Genomic DNA, 22239 nt, shown 5'->3' on the forward strand with positions numbered 1-22239 from the left:
TAACCCTACATCCTGCCTGCCGCTACCTTTCGCTTCCAAAAGGCCTAGGCTCGCTGCTTGACGCAAGTGTTGGGAGAGGTAACTGGAATCTCCCGGCACACAAGACGAGTGCCTCCAAGCTCAATCAAGCGATTTCCTAGTAATTCCTGGGGTAGACTGGTGCTACATACTAAGTTCCATACGTGAGTAGATAGTTGAACGCCTTGTCCAAAAACATCTTACTTCTGAGAGTTGAGCTCACCCTCTGTCCCTCACAGTTCCACACTGCCTGCAGAGTGAGTTTCCCACGTCTTCACCAGAGACTTTTGCCAGAGGCCTCTGAGACGCAAGTTAACAATGCAGACCTGGAGGGTATCTCCAGGTGCAGTAGAGTGGTAATCTGGGAACCTCCTGTCTCAGAATACTGCTACCTTCACCCTGCCATAAGAATGCAGCTAGTTGACAGCTGGCTTCAAGGCATGCTTCCCTGTGAGAGCTAAGGACAGGGCACAACCCTCCCGCATCCTGCTTGACAGTAGAAGGAGCTGCTAACGTCCTCATGTTAGTGGCAGGGAAAGGTTGTGAGAAAAGCATGTGGAATCGTTGTGCCTAAACCCACGTGTATCTGAGTTGAATACAGCGATTTCCAAAGTCCTTCTTCATCAGAGTGTAGCTAGGTTCCCACTCGCATGTCCGAGTGGGTAGCATACATCTCCCTCCCATGCATACCCACTTCTGAGAGTTGAGCTTATGGCCTGTAACCCTACCTCCTGCCTGGAGCTACCTTTCGCTTCCAAAAGGCCTAGGCTCGCTGCTTGACGCAAGTGTTGGGAGAGGTAACTGGAATCTACCGGCACACAAGACGAGTGCCTCCAAGATCAATCAAGCGATTTCCCAGTAATTCCTGGGTAGACTGGTGCGACATACTAAGTTCCATACGTGAGTAGGTAGCTGAACGCCTTGTCCAAAAACATCTTACTTCTGAGAGTTGAGCTCACCCACAGTCCCTCACAGTTCCACACTGCCTGCAGAGTGAGTTTCGCACGTCTTCACCAGAGACGTTTGCCAGAGGCCTCTGAGACGCAAGTTAACAATGCAGACCTGGAGGGTATCTCCAGGTGCAGTAGAGTGGTAATCTGGGAACCTCCTGTCTCAGAATACTGCTACCTTCACCCTGCCATAAGAATGCAGCTAGTTGACAGCTGGCTTCAAGGCATGCTTCCCTGTGAGAGCTAAGGACAGGGCACAACCCTCCCGCATCCTGCTTGACAGTAGAAGGAGCTGCTAACGTCCTCATGTTAGTGGCAGGGAAAGGTTGTGAGAAAAGCATGTGGAATCGTTGTGCCTGAACCCACGTGTATCTGAGTTGAATACAGCGATTTCCAAAGTCCTTCTTCATCAGAGTGTAGCTAGGTTCCCACTCGCATGTCCGAGTGGGTAGCAGACATCTGCCTCCCATGCATACCCACTTCTGAGAATTGAGCTTATGGCCTGTAACCCTACCTCCAGCCTGCAGCTACCTTTCGCTTCCAAAAGGCCTAGGCTCGCTGCTTCACCGAAGTGTTGGGAGAGGTAACTGGAATCTCCCGGCACACAAGACTAGTGCCTCCAAGCTCAATCCAGCGATTTCCCAGTAATTCCTGGGGTAGACCTGTGCTACATACTAAGTTCCATATGTGAGAAGGTAGCTGAACGCCTTGTCCAAAATCATCTTACTTCTGAGAGTTGAGCTCACCCTCATTCCCTCACAGTTCCACACTGCCTGCAGAGTGAGTTTCCCACGTCTTCACCAGAGACTTTTGCCAGAGGCCTCTGAGACGCAAGTTAACAATGCAGACCTGGACGGTATCTCCAGGTGCAGTAGAGTGGTAATCTGGGAACCTCCTTACTCAGAATACTGCTACCTTCACACTGTCATAAGAATGCAGCTAGTTGAGAGCTGGCTTCTAGGCATGCTTCCCTGTGAGAGCTGAGGACAGGGCAGAAGCCTCCCGCATCCTGCCTGACTGTAGACGTACCTGCTAACCTCCTTATGTTAGTGGCTGGGATTGGTTGTGGGAAAAGCATGTGTAAGCATTGGGCCTGAACTCCCGTGTATCTGAGTTGAATACAGCGATTTCCAACATCCTTCTTCAATAGGAGTGTAGCTAGGTTCCAACTCCCATGTCCGAGTGGGTAGCAGACATTTGCCTCCCATGCATACACACTTCTGAGAGTTGAGCTCATGGCCTGTAACCCTACATCCTGCCTGCCGCTACCTTTCGCTTCCAAAAGGCCTAGGCTCGCTGCTTGACGCAAGTGTTGGGAGAGGTAACTGGAATCTCCCGGCACACAAGACGAGTGCCTCCAAGCTCAATCAAGCGATTTCCTAGTAATTCCTGGGGTAGACTGGTGCTACATACTAAGTTCCATACGTGAGTAGGTAGTTGAACGCCTTGTCCAAAAACATCTTACTTCTGAGAGTTGAGCTCACCCACAGTCCCTCACAGTTCCACACTGCCTGCAGAGTGAGTTTCGCACGTCTTCACCAGAGACGTTTGCCAGAGGCCTCTGAGACGCAAGTTAACAATGCAGACCTGGAGGGTATCTCCAGGTGCAGTAGAGTGGTAATCTGGGAACCTCCTGTCTCAGAATACTGCTACCTTCACCCTGCCATAAGAATGCAGCTAGTTGACAGCTGGCTTCAAGGCATGCTTCCCTGTGAGAGCTAAGGACAGGGCACAACCCTCCCGCATCCTGCTTGACTGTAGATGGAGGTGCTAACGTCCTCATGTTAGTGGCAGGGAAAGGTTGTGAGAAAAGCATGTGGAATCGTTGTGCCTGAACCCACGTGTATCTGAGTTGAATACAGCGATTTCCAAAGTCCTTCTTCATCAGAGTGTAGCTAGGTTCCCACTCGCATGTCCGAGTGGGTAGCAGACATCTGCCTCCCATGCATACCCACTTCTGAGAATTGAGCTTATGGCCTGTAACCCTACCTCCAGCCTGCAGCTACCTTTCGCTTCCAAAAGGCCTAGGCTCGCTGCTTCACCGAAGTGTTGGGAGAGGTAACTGGAATCTCCCGGCACACAAGACTAGTGCCTCCAAGCTCAATCCAGCGATTTCCCAGTAATTCCTGGGGTAGACTGGTGCTACATACTAAGTTCCATATGTGAGAAGGTAGCTGAACACCTTGTCCAAAATCATCTTACTGCTTAGAGTTGAGCTCACCCTCAGTCCCTCACAGTTCCACACTGCCTGCAGAGTGAGTTTCCCAAGTCTTCACCAGAGACTTTTGCCAGAGGCCTCTGAGACGCAAGTTAACAATGCAGACCTGGACGGTATCTCCAGGTGCAGTAGAGTGGTAATCTGGGAACCTCCTTACTCAGAATACTGCTACCTTCACACTGTCATAAGAATGCAGCTAGTTGAGAGCTGGCTTCTAGGCATGCTTCCCTGTGAGAGCTGAGGACAGGGCAGAAGCCTCCCGCATCCTGCCTGACTGTAGACGTACCTGCTAACCTCCTTATGTTAGTGGCTGGGATTGGTTGTGGGAAAAGCATGTGTAAGCATTGGGCCTGAACTCCCGTGTATCTGAGTTGAATACAGCGATTTCCAACATCCTTCTTCAATAGGAGTGTAGCTAGGTTCCAACTCCCATGTCCGAGTGGGTAGCAGACATTTGCCTCCCATGCATACACACTTCTGAGATTTGAGCTCATGGCCTGTAACCCTACATCCTGCCTGCCGCTACCTTTCGCTTCCAAAAGGCCTAGGCTCGCTGCTTGACGCAAGTGTTGGGAGAGGTAACTGGAATCTCCCGGCACACAAGACGAGTGCCTCCAAGCTCAATCAAGCGATTTCCTAGTAATTCCTGGGGTAGACTGGTGCTACATACTAAGTTCCATACGTGAGTAGGTAGTTGAACGCCTTGTCCAAAAACATCTTACTTCTGAGTGTTGAGCTCACCCTGTGTCCCTCACAGTTCCATACTGCCTGCAGAGTGAGTTTCCCACGTCTTCACCAGAGACTTTTGCCAGAGGCCTCTGAGACGCAAGTTAACAATGCAGACCTGGAGGGTATCTCCAGGTGCAGTAGAGTGGTAATCTGGGAACCTCCTGTCTCAGAATACTGCTACCTTCACCCTGCCATAAGAATGCAGTTAGATGACAGCTGGCTTCAAGGCATGCTTCCCTGTGAGAGCTAAGGACAGGGCACAACCCTCCCGCATCCTGCTTGACAGTAGAAGGAGCTGCTAACGTCCTCATGTTAGTGGCAGGGAAAGGTTGTGAGAAAAGCATGTGGAATCGTTGTGCCTGAACCCACGTGTATCTGAGTTGAATACAGCGATTTCCAAAGTCCTTCTTCATCAGAGTGTAGCTAGGTTCCCACTCGCATGTCCGAGTGGGTAGCAGACATCTGCCTCCCATGCATACCCACTTCTGAGAATTGAGCTTATGGCCTGTAACCCTACCTCCAGCCTGCAGCTACCTTTCGCTTCCAAAAGGCCTAGGCTCGCTGCTTCACCGAAGTGTTGGGAGAGGTAACTGGAATCTCCCGGCACACAAGACTAGTGCCTCCAAGCTCAATCCAGCGATTTCCCAGTAATTCCTGGGGTAGACTGGTGCTACATACTAAGTTCCATATGTGAGAAGGTAGCTGAACGCCTTGTCCAAAATCATCTTACTTCTGAGAGTTGAGCTCACCCTCATTCCCTCACAGTTCCACACTGCCTGCAGAGTGAGTTTCCCACGTCTTCACCAGAGACTTTTGCCAGAGGCCTCTGAGACGCAAGTTAACAATGCAGACCTGGACGGTATCTCCAGGTGCAGTAGAGTGGTAATCTGGGAACCTCCTTACTCAGAATACTGCTACCTTCACACTGTCATAAGAATGCAGCTAGTTGAGAGCTGGCTTCTAGGCATGCTTCCCTGTGAGAGCTGAGGACAGGGCAGAAGCCTCCCGCATCCTGCCTGACTGTAGACGTACCTGCTAACCTCCTTATGTTAGTGGCTGGGATTGGTTGTGGGAAAAGCATGTGTAAGCATTGGGCCTGAACTCCCGTGTATCTGAGTTGAATACAGCGATTTCCAACATCCTTCTTCAATAGGAGTGTAGCTAGGTTCCAACTCCCATGTCCGAGTGGGTAGCAGACATTTGCCTCCCATGCATACACACTTCTGAGAGTTGAGCTCATGGCCTGTAACCCTACATCCTGCCTGCCGCTACGTTTCGCTTCCAAAAGGCCTAGGCTCGCTGCTTGACGCAAGTGTTGGGAGAGGTAACTGGAATCTCCCGGCACACAAGACGAGTGCCTCCAAGCTCAATCAAGCGATTTCCTAGTAATTCCTGGGGTAGACTGGTGCTACATACTAAGTTCCATACGTGAGTAGGTAGTTGAACGCCTTGTCCAAAAACATCTTACTTCTGAGAGTTGAGCTCACCCACAGTCCCTCACAGTTCCACACTGCCTGCAGAGTGAGTTTCGCACGTCTTCACCAGAGACTTTTGCCAGAGGCCTCTGAGACGCAAGTTAACAATGCAGACCTGGAGGGTATCTCCAGGTGCAGTAGAGTGGTAATCTGGGAACCTCCTGTCTCAGAATACTGCTACCTTCACCCTGCCATAAGAATGCAGCTAGTTGACAGCTGGCTTCAAGGCATGCTTCCCTGTGAGAGCTAAGGACAGGGCACAACCCTCCCGCATCCTGCTTGACAGTAGAAGGAGCTGCTAACGTCCTCATGTTAGTGGCAGGGAAAGGTTGTGAGAAAAGCATGTGGAATCGTTGTGCCTGAACCCACGAGTATCTGAGTTGAATACAGCGATTTCCAAAGTCCTTCTTCATCAGAGTGTAGCTAGGTTCCCACTCGCATGTCCGAGTGGGTAGCATACATCTGCCTCCCATGCATACCCACTTCTGAGAGTTGAGCTTATGGCCTGTAACCCTACATCCTGCCTGCAGCTACCTTTCGCTTCCAAAAGGCCTAGGCTCGCTGCTTGACGCAAGTGTTGGGAGAGGTAACTGGAATCTCCCGGCACACAAGACGAGTGCTTCCAAGCTCAATCAAGCGATTTCCTAGTAATTCCTGGGTAGACTGGTGCTACATACTAAGTTCCATACGTGAGTAGGTAGTTGAACGCCTTGTCCAAAAACATCTTACTTCTGAGAGTTGAGCTCACCCACAGTCCCTCACAGTTCCACACTGCCTGCAGAGTGAGTTTCGCACGTCTTCACCAGAGACGTTTGCCAGAGGCCTCTGAGACGCAAGTTAACAATGCAGACCTGGAGGGTATCTCCAGGTGCAGTAGAGTGGTAATCTGGGAACCTCCTGTCTCAGAATACTGCTACCTTCACCCTGCCATAAGAATGCAGCTAGTTGACAGCTGGCTTCAAGGCATGCTTCCCTGTGAGAGCTAAGGACAGGGCACAACCCTCCCGCATCCTGCTTGACTGTAGAAGGAGCTGCTAACGTCCTCATGTTAGTGGCAGGGAAAGGTTGTGAGAAAAGCATGTGGAATCGTTGTGCCTGAACCCACGTGTATCTGAGTTGAATACAGCGATTTCCAAAGTCCTTCTTCATCAGAGTGTAGCTAGGTTCCCACTCGCATGTCCGAGTGGGTAGCAGACATCTGCCTCCCATGCATACCCACTTCTGAGAATTGAGCTTTTGGCCTGTAACCCTACCTCCAGCCTGCAGCTACCTTTCGCTTCCAAAAGGCCTAGGCTCGCTGCTTCACCGAAGTGTTGGGAGAGGTAACTGGAATCTCCCGGCACACAAGACTAGTGCCTCCAAGCTCAATCCAGCGATTTCCCAGTAATTCCTGGGGTAGACCTGTGCTACATACTAAGTTCCATATGTGAGAAGGTAGCAGAACGCCTTGTCCAAAATCATCTTACTTCTGAGAGTTGAGCTCACCCTCATTCCCTCACAGTTCCACACTGCCTGCAGAGTGAGTTTCCCACGTCTTCACCAGAGACTTTTGCCAGAGGCCTCTGAGACGCAAGTTAACACTGCAGACCTGGACGGTATCTCCAGGTGCAGTAGAGTGGTAATCTGGGAACCTCCTTACTCAGAATACTGCTACCTTCACACTGTCATAAGAATGCAGCTAGTTGAGAGCTGGCTTCTAGACATGCTTCCCTGTGAGAGCTGAGGACAGGGCAGAAGCCTCCCGCATCCTGCCTGACTGTAGTCGTACCTGCTAACCTCCTTATGTTAGTGGCTGGGATTGGTTGTGGGAAAAGCATGTGTAAGCATTGGGCCTGAACTCCCGTGTATCTGAGTTGAATACAGCGATTTCCAACATCCTTCTTCAATAGGAGTGTAGCTAGGTTCCAACTCCCATGTCCGAGTGGGTAGCAGACATTTGCCTCCCATGCATACACACTTCTGAGAGTTGAGCTCATGGCCTGTAACCCTACATCCTGCCTGCCGCTACCTTTCGCTTCCAAAAGGCCTAGGCTCGCTGCTTGACGCAAGTGTTGGGAGAGGTAACTGGAATCTCCCGGCACACAAGACGAGTGCCTCCAAGCTCAATCAAGCGATTTCCTAGTAATTCCTGGGGTAGACTGGTGCTACATACTAAGTTCCATACGTGAGTAGGTAGTTGAACGCCTTGTCCAAAAACATCTTACTTCTGAGTGTTGAGCTCACCCTGTGTCCCTCACAGTTCCATACTGCCTGCAGAGTGAGTTTCCCACGTCTTCACCAGAGACTTTTGCCAGAGGCCTCTGAGACGCAAGTTAACAATGCAGACCTGGAGGGTATCTCCAGGTGCAGTAGAGTGGTAATCTGGGAACCTCCTGTCTCAGAATACTGCTACCTTCACCCTGCCATAAGAATGCAGTTAGATGACAGCTGGCTTCAAGGCATGCTTCCCTGTGAGAGCTAAGGACAGGGCACAACCCTCCCGCATCCTGCTTGACAGTAGAAGGAGCTGCTAACGTCCTCATGTTAGTGGCAGGGAAAGGTTGTGAGAAAAGCATGTGGAATCGTTGTGCCTGAACCCACGTGTATCTGAGTTGAATACAGCGATTTCCAAAGTCCTTCTTCATCAGAGTGTAGCTAGGTTCCCACTCGCATGTCCGAGTGGGTAGCAGACATCTGCCTCCCATGCATACCCACTTCTGAGAATTGAGCTTATGGCCTGTAACCCTACCTCCAGCCTGCAGCTACCTTTCGCTTCCAAAAGGCCTAGGCTCGCTGCTTCACCGAAGTGTTGGGAGAGGTAACTGGAATCTCCCGGCACACAAGACTAGTGCCTCCAAGCTCAATCCAGCGATTTCCCAGTAATTCCTGGGGTAGACTGGTGCTACATACTAAGTTCCATATGTGAGAAGGTAGCTGAACGCCTTGTCCAAAATCATCTTACTTCTGAGAGTTGAGCTCACCCTCATTCCCTCACAGTTCCACACTGCCTGCAGAGTGAGTTTCCCACGTCTTCACCAGAGACTTTTGCCAGAGGCCTCTGAGACGCAAGTTAACACTGCAGACCTGGACGGTATCTCCAGGTGCAGTAGAGTGGTAATCTGGGAACCTCCTTACTCAGAATACTGCTACCTTCACACTGTCATAAGAATGCAGCTAGTTGAGAGCTGGCTTCTAGACATGCTTCCCTGTGAGAGCTGAGGACAGGGCAGAAGCCTCCCGCATCCTGCCTGACTGTAGTCGTACCTGCTAACCTCCTTATGTTAGTGGCTGGGATTGGTTGTGGGAAAAGCATGTGTAAGCATTGGGCCTGAACTCCCGTGTATCTGAGTTGAATACAGCGATTTCCAACATCCTTCTTCAATAGGAGTGTAGCTAGGTTCCAACTCCCATGTCCGAGTGGGTAGCAGACATTTGCCTCCCATGCATACACACTTCTGAGAGTTGAGCTCATGGCCTGTAACCCTACATCCTGCCTGCCGCTACCTTTCGCTTCCAAAAGGCCTAGGCTCGCTGCTTGACGCAAGTGTTGGGAGAGGTAACTGGAATCTCCCGGCACACAAGACGAGTGCCTCCAAGCTCAATCAAGCGATTTCCTAGTAATTCCTGGGGTAGACTGGTGCTACATACTAAGTTCCATACGTGAGTAGGTAGTTGAACGCCTTGTCCAAAAACATCTTACTTCTGAGTGTTGAGCTCACCCTGTGTCCCTCACAGTTCCATACTGCCTGCAGAGTGAGTTTCCCACGTCTTCACCAGAGACTTTTGCCAGAGGCCTCTGAGACGCAAGTTAACAATGCAGACCTGGAGGGTATCTCCAGGTGCAGTAGAGTGGTAATCTGGGAACCTCCTGTCTCAGAATACTGCTACCTTCACCCTGCCATAAGAATGCAGTTAGATGACAGCTGGCTTCAAGGCATGCTTCCCTGTGAGAGCTAAGGACAGGGCACAACCCTCCCGCATCCTGCTTGACAGTAGAAGGAGCTGCTAACGTCCTCATGTTAGTGGCAGGGAAAGGTTGTGAGAAAAGCATGTGGAATCGTTGTGCCTGAACCCACGAGTATCTGAGTTGAATACAGCGATTTCCAAAGTCCTTCTTCATCAGAGTGTAGCTAGGTTCCCACTCGCATGTCCGAGTGGGTAGCAGACATCTGCCTCCCTTGCATACCCACTTCTGAGAATTGAGCTTATGGCCTGTAACCCTACCTCCAGCCTGCAGCTACCTTTCGCTTCCAAAAGGCCTAGGCTCGCTGCTTCACCGAAGTGTTGGGAGAGGTAACTGGAATCTCCCGGCACACAAGACTAGTGCCTCCAAGCTCAATCCAGCGATTTCCCAGTAATTCCTGGGGTAGACTGGTGCTACATACTAAGTTCCATATGTGAGAAGGTAGCTGAACGCCTTGTCCAAAATCATCTTACTGCTTAGAGTTGAGCTCACCCTCAGTCCCTCACAGTTCCACACTGCCTGCAGAGTGAGTTTCCCAAGTCTTCACCAGAGACTTTTGCCAGAGGCCTCTGAGACGCAAGTTAACAATGCAGACCTGGACGGTATCTCCAGGTGCAGTAGAGTGGTAATCTGGGAACCTCCTTACTCAGAATACTGCTACCTTCACACTGTCATAAGAATGCAGCTAGTTGAGAGCTGGCTTCTAGGCATGCTTCCCTGTGAAAGCTGAGGACAGGGCAGAAGCCTCCCGCATCCTGCCTGACTGTAGACGTACCTGCTAACCTCCTTATGTTAGTGGCTGGGATTGGTTGTGGGAAAAGCATGTGTAAGCATTGGGCCTGAACTCCCGTGTATCTGAGTTGAATACAGCGATTTCCAACATCCTTCTTCAATAGGAGTGTAGCTAGGTTCCAACTCCCATGTCCGAGTGGGTAGCAGACATTTGCCTCCCATGCATACACACTTCTGAGAGTGGAGCTCATGGCCTGTAACCCTACATCCTGCCTGCCGCTACCTTTCGCTTCCAAAAGGCCTAGGCTCGCTGCTTGACGCAAGTGTTGGGAGAGGTAACTGGAATCTCCCGGCACACAAGACGAGTGCCTCCAAGCTCAATCAAGCGATTTCCTAGTAATTCCTGGGGTAGACTGGTGCTACATACTAAGTTCCATACGTGAGTAGGTTGTTGAACGCCTTGTCCAAAAACATCTTACTTCTGAGAGTTGAGCTCACCCTCAGTCCCTCACAGTTCCACACTGCCTGCAGAGTGAGTTTCCCACGTCTTCACCAGAGACTTTTGCCAGAGGCCTCTGAGACGCAAGTTAACAATGCAGACCTGGAGGGTATCTCCAGGTGCAGTAGAGTGGTAATCTGGGAACCTCCTGTCTCAGAATACTGCTACCTTCACCCTGCCATAAGAATGCAGCTAGTTGACAGCTGGCTTCAAGGCATGCTTCCCTGTGAGAGCTAAGGACAGGGCACAACCCTCCCGCATCCTGCTTGACAGTAGAAGGAGCTGCTAACGTCCTCATGTTAGTGGCAGGGAAAGGTTGTGAGAAAAGCATGTGGAATCGTTGTGCCTGAACCCACGTGTATCTGAGTTGAATACAGCGATTTCCAAAGTCCTTCTTCATCAGAGTGTAGCTAGGTTCCCACTCGCATGTCCGAGTGGGTAGCAGACATCTGCCTCCCTTGCATACCCACTTCTGAGAATTGAGCTTATGGCCTGTAACCCTACCTCCAGCCTGCAGCTACCTTTCGCTTCCAAAAGGCCTAGGCTCGCTGCTTCACCGAAGTGTTGGGAGAGGTAACTGGAATCTCCCGGCACACAAGACTAGTGCCTCCAAGCTCAATCCAGCGATTTCCCAGTAATTCCTGGGGTAGACTGGTGCTACATACTAAGTTCCATATGTGAGAAGGTAGCTGAACGCCTTGTCCAAAATCATCTTACTTCTGAGAGTTGAGCTCACCCTCATTCCCTCACAGTTCCACACTGCCTGCAGAGTGAGTTTCCCACGTCTTCACCAGAGACTTTTGCCAGAGGCCTCTGAGACGCAAGTTAACAATGCAGACCTGGACGGTATCTCCAGGTGCAGTAGAGTGGTAATCTGGGAACCTCCTTACTCAGAATACTGCTACCTTCACACTGTCATAAGAATGCAGCTAGTTGAGAGCTGGCTTCTAGGCATGCTTCCCTGTGAGAGCTGAGGACAGGGCAGAAGCCTCCCGCATCCTGCCTGACTGTAGACGTACCTGCTAACCTCCTTATGTTAGTGGCTGGGATTGGTTGTGGGAAAAGCATGTGTAAGCATTGGGCCTGAACTCCCGTGTATCTGAGTTGAATACAGCGATTTCCAACATCCTTCTTCAATAGGAGTGTAGCTAGGTTCCAACTCCCATGTCCGAGTGGGTAGCAGACATTTGCCTCCCATGCATACACACTTCTGAGAGTGGAGCTCATGGCCTGTAACCCTACATCCTGCCTGCCGCTACCTTTCGCTTCCAAAAGGCCTAGGCTCGCTGCTTGACGCAAGTGTTGGGAGAGGTAACTGGAATCTCCCGGCACACAAGACGAGTGCCTCCAAGCTCAATCAAGCGATTTCCTAGTAATTCCTGGGGTAGACTGGTGCTACATACTAAGTTCCATACGTGAGTAGGTTGTTGAACGCCTTGTCCAAAAACATCTTACTTCTGAGAGTTGAGCTCACCCTCAGTCCCTCACAGTTCCACACTGCCTGCAGAGTGAGTTTCCCACGTCTTCACCAGAGACTTTTGCCAGAGGCCTCTGAGACGCAAGTTAACAATGCAGACCTGGAGGGTATCTCCAGGTGCAGTAGAGTGGTAATCTGGGAACCTCCTGTCTCAGAATACTGCTACCTTCACCCTGCCATAAGAATGCAGCTAGTTGACAGCTGGCTTCAAGGCATGCTTCCCTGTGAGAGCTAAGGACAGGGCACAACCCTCCCGCATCCTGCTTGACAGTAGAAGGAGCTGCTAACGTCCTCATGTTAGTGGCAGGGAAAGGTTGTGAGAAAAGCATGTGGAATCGTTGTGCCTGAACCCACGTGTATCTGAGTTGAATACAGCGATTTCCAAAGTCCTTCTTCATCAGAGTGTAGCTAGGTTCCCACTCGCATGTCCGAGTGGGTAGCATACATCTGCCTCCCATGCATACCCACTTCTGAGAGTTGAGCTTATGGCCTGTAACCCTACATCCTGCCTGCAGCTACCTTTCGCTTCCAAAAGGCCTAGGCTCGCTGCTTGACGCAAGTGTTGGGAGAGGTAACTGGAATCTCCCGGCACACAAGACGAGTGCTTCCAAGCTCAATCAAGCGATTTCCTAGTAATTCCTGGGTAGACTGGTGCTACATACTAAGTTCCATACGTGAGTAGGTAGTTGAACGCCTTGTCCAAAAACATCTTACTTCTGAGAGTTGAGCTCACCCACAGTCCCTCACAGTTCCACACTGCCTGCAGAGTGAGTTTCGCACGTCTTCACCAGAGACGTTTGCCAGAGGCCTCTGAGACGCAAGTTAACAATGCAGACCTGGAGGGTATCTCCAGGTGCAGTAGAGTGGTAATCTGGGAACCTCCTGTCTCAGAATACTGCTACCTTCACCCTGCCATAAGAATGCAGCTAGTTGACAGCTGGCTTCAAGGCATGCTTCCCTGTGAGAGCTAAGGACAGGGCACAACCCTCCCGCATCCTGCTTGACTGTAGATGGAGGTGCTAACGTCCTCATGTTAGTGGCAGGGAAAGGTTGTGAGAAAAGCATGTGGAATCGTTGTGCCTGAACCCACGTGTATCTGAGTTGAATACAGCGATTTCCAAAGTCCTTCTTCATCAGAGTGTAGCTAGGTTCCCACTCGCATGTCCGAGTGGGTAGCAGACATCTGCCTCCCATGCATACCCACTTCTGAGAATTGAGCTTATGGCCTGTAACCCTACCTCCAGCCTGCAGCTACCTTTCGCTTCCAAAAGGCCTAGGCTCGCTGCTTCACCGAAGTGTTGGGAGAGGTAACTGGAATCTCCCGGCACACAAGACTAGTGCCTCCAAGCTCAATCCAGCGATTTCCCAGTAATTCCTGGGGTAGACTGGTGCTACATACTAAGTTCCATATGTGAGAAGGTAGCTGAACGCCTTGTCCAAAATCATCTTACTGCTTAGAGTTGAGCTCACCCTCAGTCCCTCACAGTTCCACACTGCCTGCAGAGTGAGTTTCCCAAGTCTTCACCAGAGACTTTTGCCAGAGGCCTCTGAGACGCAAGTTAACAATGCAGACCTGGACGGTATCTCCAGGTGCAGTAGAGTGGTAATCTGGGAACCTCCTTACTCAGAATACTGCTACCTTCACACTGTCATAAGAATGCAGCTAGTTGAGAGCTGGCTTCTAGGCATGCTTCCCTGTGAAAGCTGAGGACAGGGCAGAAGCCTCCCGCATCCTGCCTGACTGTAGACGTACCTGCTAACCTCCTTATGTTAGTGGCTGGGATTGGTTGTGGGAAAAGCATGTGTAAGCATTGGGCCTGAACTCCCGTGTATCTGAGTTGAATACAGCGATTTCCAACATCCTTCTTCAATAGGAGTGTAGCTAGGTTCCAACTCCCATGTCCGAGTGGGTAGCAGACATTTGCCTCCCATGCATACACACTTCTGAGAGTGGAGCTCATGGCCTGTAACCCTACATCCTGCCTGCCGCTACCTTTCGCTTCCAAAAGGCCTAGGCTCGCTGCTTGACGCAAGTGTTGGGAGAGGTAACTGGAATCTCCCGGCACACAAGACGAGTGCCTCCAAGCTCAATCAAGCGATTTCCTAGTAATTCCTGGGGTAGACTGGTGCTACATACTAAGTTCCATACGTGAGTAGGTTGTTGAACGCCTTGTCCAAAAACATCTTACTTCTGAGAGTTGAGCTCACCCTCAGTCCCTCACAGTTCCACACTGCCTGCAGAGTGAGTTTCCCACGTCTTCACCAGAGACTTTTGCCAGAGGCCTCTGAGACGCAAGTTAACAATGCAGACCTGGAGGGTATCTCCAGGTGCAGTAGAGTGGTAATCTGGGAACCTCCTGTCTCAGAATACTGCTACCTTCACCCTGCCATAAGAATGCAGCTAGTTGACAGCTGGCTTCAAGGCATGCTTCCCTGTGAGAGCTAAGGACAGGGCACAACCCTCCCGCATCCTGCTTGACAGTAGAAGGAGCTGCTAACGTCCTCATGTTAGTGGCAGGGAAAGGTTGTGAGAAAAGCATGTGGAATCGTTGTGCCTGAACCCACGTGTATCTGAGTTGAATACAGCGATTTCCAAAGTCCTTCTTCATCAGAGTGTAGCTAGGTTCCCACTCGCATGTCCGAGTGGGTAGCAGACATCTGCCTCCCTTGCATACCCACTTCTGAGAATTGAGCTTATGGCCTGTAACCCTACCTCCAGCCTGCAGCTACCTTTCGCTTCCAAAAGGCCTAGGCTCGCTGCTTCACCGAAGTGTTGGGAGAGGTAACTGGAATCTCCCGGCACACAAGACTAGTGCCTCCAAGCTCAATCCAGCGATTTCCCAGTAATTCCTGGGGTAGACTGGTGCTACATACTAAGTTCCATATGTGAGAAGGTAGCTGAACGCCTTGTCCAAAATCATCTTACTTCTGAGAGTTGAGCTCACCCTCATTCCCTCACAGTTCCACACTGCCTGCAGAGTGAGTTTCCCACGTCTTCACCAGAGACTTTTGCCAGAGGCCTCTGAGACGCAAGTTAACAATGCAGACCTGGACGGTATCTCCAGGTGCAGTAGAGTGGTAATCTGGGAACCTCCTTACTCAGAATACTGCTACCTTCACACTGTCATAAGAATGCAGCTAGTTGAGAGCTGGCTTCTAGGCATGCTTCCCTGTGAGAGCTGAGGACAGGGCAGAAGCCTCCCGCATCCTGCCTGACTGTAGACGTACCTGCTAACCTCCTTATGTTAGTGGCTGGGATTGGTTGTGGGAAAAGCATGTGTAAGCATTGGGCCTGAACTCCCGTGTATCTGAGTTGAATACAGCGATTTCCAACATCCTTCTTCAATAGGAGTGTAGCTAGGTTCCAACTCCCATGTCCGAGTGGGTAGCAGACATTTGCCTCCCATGCATACACACTTCTGAGAGTGGAGCTCATGGCCTGTAACCCTACATCCTGCCTGCCGCTACCTTTCGCTTCCAAAAGGCCTAGGCTCGCTGCTTGACGCAAGTGTTGGGAGAGGTAACTGGAATCTCCCGGCACACAAGACGAGTGCCTCCAAGCTCAATCAAGCGATTTCCTAGTAATTCCTGGGGTAGACTGGTGCTACATACTAAGTTCCATACGTGAGTAGGTTGTTGAACGCCTTGTCCAAAAACATCTTACTTCTGAGAGTTGAGCTCACCCTCAGTCCCTCACAGTTCCACACTGCCTGCAGAGTGAGTTTCCCACGTCTTCACCAGAGACTTTTGCCAGAGGCCTCTGAGACGCAAGTTAACAATGCAGACCTGGAGGGTATCTCCAGGTGCAGTAGAGTGGTAATCTGGGAACCTCCTGTCTCAGAATACTGCTACCTTCACCCTGCCATAAGAATGCAGCTAGTTGACAGCTGGCTTCAAGGCATGCTTCCCTGTGAGAGCTAAGGACAGGGCACAACCCTCCCGCATCCTGCTTGACAGTAGAAGGAGCTGCTAACGTCCTCATGTTAGTGGCAGGGAAAGGTTGTGAGAAAAGCATGTGGAATCGTTGTGCCTGAACCCACGTGTATCTGAGTTGAATACAGCGATTTCCAAAGTCCTTCTTCATCAGAGTGTAGCTAGGTTCCCACTCGCATGTCCGAGTGGGTAGCATACATCTGCCTCCCATGCATACCCACTTCTGAGAGTTGAGCTTATGGCCTGTAACCCTACCTCCTGCCTGCAGCTACCTTTCGCTTCCAAAAGGCCTAGGCTCGCTGCTTGACGCAAGTGTTGGGAGAGGTAACTGGAATCTCCCGGCACACAAGACGAGTGCTTCCAAGCTCAATCAAGCGATTTCCTAGTAATTCCTGGGTAGACTGGTGCTACATACTAAGTTCCATACGTGAGTAGGTAGTTGAACGCCTTGTCCAAAAACATCTTACTTCTGAGAGTTGAGCTCACCCACAGTCCCTCACAGTTCCACACTGCCTGCAGAGTGAGTTTCGCACGTCTTCACCAGAGACGTTTGCCAGAGGCCTCTGAGACGCAAGTTAACAATGCAGACCTGGAGGGTATCTCCAGGTGCAGTAGAGTGGTAATCTGGGAACCTCCTGTCTCAGAATACTGCTACCTTCACCCTGCCATAAGAATGCAGCTAGTTGACAGCTGGCTTCAAGGCATGCTTCCCTGTGAGAGCTAAGGACAGGGCACAACCCTCCCGCATCCTGCTTGACTGTAGATGGAGGTGCTAACGTCCTCATGTTAGTGGCAGGGAAAGGTTGTGAGAAAAGCATGTGGAATCGTTGTGCCTGAACCCACGTGTATCTGAGTTGAATACAGCGATTTCCAAAGTCCTTCTTCATCAGAGTGTAGCTAGGTTCCCACTCGCATGTCCGAGTGGGTAGCAGACATCTGCCTCCCATGCATACCCACTTCTGAGAATTGAGCTTATGGCCTGTAACCCTACCTCCAGCCTGCAGCTACCTTTCGCTTCCAAAAGGCCTAGGCTCGCTGCTTCACCGAAGTGTTGGGAGAGGTAACTGGAATCTCCCGGCACACAAGACTAGTGCCTCCAAGCTCAATCCAGCGATTTCCCAGTAATTCCTGGGGTAGACTGGTGCTACATACTAAGTTCCATATGTGAGAAGGTAGCTGAACGCCTTGTCCAAAATCATCTTACTGCTTAGAGTTGAGCTCACCCTCAGTCCCTCACAGTTCCACACTGCCTGCAGAGTGAGTTTCCCAAGTCTTCACCAGAGACTTTTGCCAGAGGCCTCTGAGACGCAAGTTAACAATGCAGACCTGGACGGTATCTCCAGGTGCAGTAGAGTGGTAATCTGGGAACCTCCTTACTCAGAATACTGCTACCTTCACACTGTCATAAGAATGCAGCTAGTTGAGAGCTGGCTTCTAGGCATGCTTCCCTGTGAGAGCTGAGGACAGGGCAGAAGCCTCCCGCATCCTGCCTGACTGTAGACGTACCTGCTAACCTCCTTATGTTAGTGGCTGGGATTGGTTGTGGGAAAAGCATGTGTAAGCATTGGGCCTGAACTCCCGTGTATCTGAGTTGAATACAGCGATTTCCAACATCCTTCTTCAATAGGAGTGTAGCTAGGTTCCAACTCCCATGTCCGAGTGGGTAGCAGACATTTGCCTCCCATGCATACACACTTCTGAGAGTTGAGCTCATGGCCTGTAACCCTACATCCTGCCTGCCGCTACCTTTCGCTTCCAAAAGGCCTAGGCTCGCTGCTTGACGCAAGTGTTGGGAGAGGTAACTGGAATCTCCCGGCACACAAGACGAGTGCCTCCAAGCTCAATCAAGCGATTTCCTAGTAATTCCTGGGGTAGACTGGTGCTACATACTAAGTTCCATACGTGAGTAGGTAGTTGAACGCCTTGTCCAAAAACATCTTACTTCTGAGTGTTGAGCTCACCCTGTGTCCCTCACAGTTCCATACTGCCTGCAGAGTGAGTTTCCCACGTCTTCACCAGAGACTTTTGCCAGAGGCCTCTGAGACGCAAGTTAACAATGCAGACCTGGAGGGTATCTCCAGGTGCAGTAGAGTGGTAATCTGGGAACCTCCTGTCTCAGAATACTGCTACCTTCACCCTGCCATAAGAATGCAGCTAGTTGACAGCTGGCTTCAAGGCATGCTTCCCTGTGAGAGCTAAGGACAGGGCACAACCCTCCCGCATCCTGCTTGACAGTAGAAGGAGCTGCTAACGTCCTCATGTTAGTGGCAGGGAAAGGTTGTGAGAAAAGCATGTGGAATCGTTGTGCCTGAACCCACGTGTATCTGAGTTGAATACAGCGATTTCCAAAGTCCTTCTTCATCAGAGTGTAGCTAGGTTCCCACTCGCATGTCCGAGTGGGTAGCATACATCTCCCTCCCATGCATACCCACTTCTGAGAGTTGAGCTTATGGCCTGTAACCCTACCTCCTGCCTGCAGCTACCTTTCGCTTCCAAAAGGCCTAGGCTCGCTGCTTGACGCAAGTGTTGGGAGAGGTAACTGGAATCTCCCGGCACACAAGACGAGTGCCTCCAAGCTCAATCAAGCGATTTCCTAGTAATTCCTGGGTAGACTGGTGCTACATACTAAGTTCCATACGTGAGTAGGTAGTTGAACGCCTTGTCCAAAAACATCTTACTTCTGAGAGTTGAGCTCACCCACAGTCCCTCACAGTTCCACACTGCCTGCAGAGTGAGTTTCGCACGTCTTCACCAGAGACGTTTGCCAGAGGCCTCTGAGACGCAAGTTAACAATGCAGACCTGGAGGGTATCTCCAGGTGCAGTAGAGTGGTAATCTGGGAACCTCCTGTCTCAGAATACTGCTACCTTCACCCTGCCATAAGAATGCAGCTAGTTGACAGCTGGCTTCAAGGCATGCTTCCCTGTGAGAGCTAAGGACAGGGCACAACCCTCCCGCATCCTGCTTGACTGTAGATGGAGGTGCTAACGTCCTCATGTTAGTGGCAGGGAAAGGTTGTGAGAAAAGCATGTGGAATCGTTGTGCCTGAACCCACGTGTATCTGAGTTGAATACAGCGATTTCCAAAGTCCTTCTTCATCAGAGTGTAGCTAGGTTCCCACTCGCATGTCCGAGTGGGTAGCAGACATCTGCCTCCCATGCATACCCACTTCTGAGAATTGAGCTTATGGCCTGTAACCCTACCTCCAGCCTGCAGCTACCTTTCGCTTCCAAAAGGCCTAGGCTCGCTGCTTCACCGAAGTGTTGGGAGAGGTAACTGGAATCTCCCGGCACACAAGACTAGTGCCTCCAAGCTCAATCCAGCGATTTCCCAGTAATTCCTGGGGTAGACTGGTGCTACATACTAAGTTCCATATGTGAGAAGGTAGCTGAACGCCTTGTCCAAAATCATCTTACTGCTTAGAGTTGAGCTCACCCTCAGTCCCTCACAGTTCCACACTGCCTGCAGAGTGAGTTTCCCACGTCTTCACCAGAGACTTTTGCCAGAGGCCTCTGAGACGCAAGTTAACAATGCAGACCTGGACGGTATCTCCAGGTGCAGTAGAGTGGTAATCTGGGAACCTCCTTACTCAGAATACTGCTACCTTCACACTGTCATAAGAATGCAGCTAGTTGAGAGCTGGCTTCTAGGCATGCTTCCCTGTGAGAGCTGAGGACAGGGCAGAAGCCTCCCGCATCCTGCCTGACTGTAGACGTACCTGCTAACCTCCTTATGTTAGTGGCTGGGATTGGTTGTGGGAAAAGCATGTGTAAGCATTGGGCCTGAACTCCCGTGTATCTGAGTTGAATACAGCGATTTCCAACATCCTTCTTCAATAGGAGTGTAGCTAGGTTCCAACTCCCATGTCCGAGTGGGTAGCAGACATTTGCCTCCCATGCATACACACTTCTGAGAGTGGAGCTCATGGCCTGTAACCCTACATCCTGCCTGCCGCTACCTTTCGCTTCCAAAAGGCCTAGGCTCGCTGCTTGACGCAAGTGTTGGGAGAGGTAACTGGAATCTCCCGGCACACAAGACGAGTGCCTCCAAGCTCAATCAAGCGATTTCCTAGTAATTCCTGGGGTAGACTGGTGCTACATACTAAGTTCCATACGTGAGTAGGTTGTTGAACGCCTTGTCCAAAAACATCTTACTTCTGAGAGTTGAGCTCACCCTCAGTCCCTCACAGTTCCACACTGCCTGCAGAGTGAGTTTCCCACGTCTTCACCAGAGACTTTTGCCAGAGGCCTCTGAGACGCAAGTTAACAATGCAGACCTGGAGGGTATCTCCAGGTGCAGTAGAGTGGTAATCTGGGAACCTCCTGTCTCAGAATACTGCTACCTTCACCCTGCCATAAGAATGCAGCTAGTTGACAGCTGGCTTCAAGGCATGCTTCCCTGTGAGAGCTAAGGACAGGGCACAACCCTCCCGCATCCTGCTTGACAGTAGAAGGAGCTGCTAACGTCCTCATGTTAGTGGCAGGGAAAGGTTGTGAGAAAAGCATGTGGAATCGTTGTGCCTGAACCCACGTGTATCTGAGTTGAATACAGCGATTTCCAAAGTCCTTCTTCATCAGAGTGTAGCTAGGTTCCCACTCGCATGTCCGAGTGGGTAGCATACATCTGCCTCCCATGCATACCCACTTCTGAGAGTTGAGCTTATGGCCTGTAACCCTACATCCTGCCTGCAGCTACCTTTCGCTTCCAAAAGGCCTAGGCTCGCTGCTTGACGCAAGTGTTGGGAGAGGTAACTGGAATCTCCCGGCACACAAGACGAGTGCTTCCAAGCTCAATCAAGCGATTTCCTAGTAATTCCTGGGTAGACTGGTGCTACATACTAAGTTCCATACGTGAGTAGGTAGTTGAACGCCTTGTCCAAAAACATCTTACTTCTGAGAGTTGAGCTCACCCTGTGTCCCTCACAGTTCCATACTGCCTGCAGAGTGAGTTTCGCACGTCTTCACCAGAGACGTTTGCCAGAGGCCTCTGAGACGCAAGTTAACAATGCAGACCTGGAGGGTATCTCCAGGTGCAGTAGAGTGGTAATCTGGGAACCTCCTGTCTCAGAATACTGCTACCTTCACCCTGCCATAAGAATGCAGCTAGTTGACAGCTGGCTTCAAGGCATGCTTCCCTGTGAGAGCTAAGGACAGGGCACAACCCTCCCGCATCCTGCTTGACTGTAGATGGAGGTGCTAACGTCCTCATGTTAGTGGCAGGGAAAGGTTGTGAGAAAAGCATGTGGAATCGTTGTGCCTGAACCCACGTGTATCTGAGTTGAATACAGCGATTTCCAAAGTCCTTCTTCATCAGAGTGTAGCTAGGTTCCCACTCGCATGTCCGAGTGGGTAGCAGACATCTGCCTCCCATGCATACCCACTTCTGAGAATTGAGCTTATGGCCTGTAACCCTACCTCCAGCCTGCAGCTACCTTTCGCTTCCAAAAGGCCTAGGCTCGCTGCTTCACCGAAGTGTTGGGAGAGGTAACTGGAATCTCCCGGCACACAAGACTAGTGCCTCCAAGCTCAATCCAGCGATTTCCCAGTAATTCCTGGGGTAGACTGGTGCTACATACTAAGTTCCATATGTGAGAAGGTAGCTGAACGCCTTGTCCAAAATCATCTTACTGCTTAGAGTTGAGCTCACCCTCAGTCCCTCACAGTTCCACACTGCCTGCAGAGTGAGTTTCCCAAGTCTTCACCAGAGACTTTTGCCAGAGGCCTCTGAGACGCAAGTTAACAATGCAGACCTGGACGGTATCTCCAGGTGCAGTAGAGTGGTAATCTGGGAACCTCCTTACTCAGAATACTGCTACCTTCACACTGTCATAAGAATGCAGCTAGTTGAGAGCTGGCTTCTAGGCATGCTTCCCTGTGAGAGCTGAGGACAGGGCAGAAGCCTCCCGCATCCTGCCTGACTGTAGACGTACCTGCTAACCTCCTTATGTTAGTGGCTGGGATTGGTTGTGGGAAAAGCATGTGTAAGCATTGGGCCTGAACTCCCGTGTATCTGAGTTGAATACAGCGATTTCCAACATCCTTCTTCAATAGGAGTGTAGCTAGGTTCCAACTCCCATGTCCGAGTGGGTAGCAGACATTTGCCTCCCATGCATACACACTTCTGAGAGTTGAGCTCATGGCCTGTAACCCTACATCCTGCCTGCCGCTACCTTTCGCTTCCAAAAGGCCTAGGCTCGCTGCTTGACGCAAGTGTTGGGAGAGGTAACTGGAATCTCCCGGCACACAAGACGAGTGCCTCCAAGCTCA

Source organism: Canis lupus, chromosome 19, assembly GCF_048164855.1.
Source record: "Canis lupus baileyi chromosome 19, mCanLup2.hap1, whole genome shotgun sequence".
Taxonomy (NCBI): domain Eukaryota; kingdom Metazoa; phylum Chordata; class Mammalia; order Carnivora; family Canidae; genus Canis; species Canis lupus.